Here is an 877-nt window from a genome sequence, read left to right as displayed (position 1 = left end):
GGGGGGGGGGGGGGGGGGGGGGGTGTTACATCAGAGCATGCAGCTGACATGCAGCACACACACAAGGAAACAGCATCACAAACATGCGCACAAACAGTACGTACGGTGACGAGGAGGCCACGCCTCACAGACGGGGGAGCCACGAGACAGGGAGGGGAGACAGGTTAAAGGTCAGAGCCACTGGTTTAAATTCTTTATGAGAGTTATATTTGGAGCCCCCCTTCCCAACCTCCCTCCCATGACATCCTAGACTTGTCAGGTCCACCAAGACCCCCCTCCCTCCTCCCCCCATCCTTCTCATCTTCACCCCCATCCAGGAGCAGATGTCCTTCCCCAAACTAGCACCAACAGTGTGAGCACATGAGTGGACATGTGTGTGCAGGAGGTAGAGAGGAAGAGGAGGAGGAGGAGTCAAACGGAGGAAAGAGAGGTGAGGGAAAAACAGACATCACTTCCTTCCACGGTGGAACACTGGAAAGCTCCGCCTCTAACAGTCACAAGACCCTTCAATTGGCTGACAGGCTGGGTTGGAAAAGGCAGCAGTTACCTAGCAACTGAGGCGTGGCTTGTCTCCATCCGTGCTCAAACATATAGGGGGATGGGGGGCTGAACATCTTTATCATTTATTTCAGTGGAAAGAATGACACAACATCAACAAACTTAAACAAATCTGATGATTTCTTTGCAAAAATTGTTTATTTAATTTTTCCTTATGTGATTATTTTCCAAAGCTTAAATTTACAAATGTCTGATAAATGTTTATTTTTGAAATCTGGCTACTCTTTCGATCAAACCATTTTCTTTTTTTCTTTTTCATTTTAGAGGTCAAAAACCATGACTTTTGTCAATCTGTAGTCACATTATGTTCCTTGACATT

The 877-nt window shown here is 46.8% G+C and overlaps 1 protein-coding gene across 7 annotated transcripts in view; it reads right to left on the bottom strand.

The window, feature by feature from the left end:
• Positions 1–877, bottom strand: part of plekha6 (pleckstrin homology domain containing, family A member 6) — a 35277-nt gene that overhangs the window by 16184 nt on the left and 18216 nt on the right. Inside the window, exon 1 of one of the 7 annotated variants that reach the window (XM_024269978.2) lies at positions 105–227. The exons of the other annotated variants lie outside the window; for them this stretch is intronic. The gene's annotated coding sequence lies outside the window, so the exon portion shown is untranslated. Of the gene's footprint in view, positions 1–104; positions 228–877 lie in introns of those variants that run through there. 7 annotated transcript variants of the gene reach the window in all.

The sequence above is a fragment of the Oryzias melastigma genome, linkage group LG5, assembly GCF_002922805.2.
Source record: "Oryzias melastigma strain HK-1 linkage group LG5, ASM292280v2, whole genome shotgun sequence".
In the NCBI taxonomy this organism is placed as follows: Eukaryota; Metazoa; Chordata; class Actinopteri; order Beloniformes; family Adrianichthyidae; genus Oryzias; species Oryzias melastigma.
This window is presented reverse-complemented; position numbering and strand designations above follow the sequence as displayed.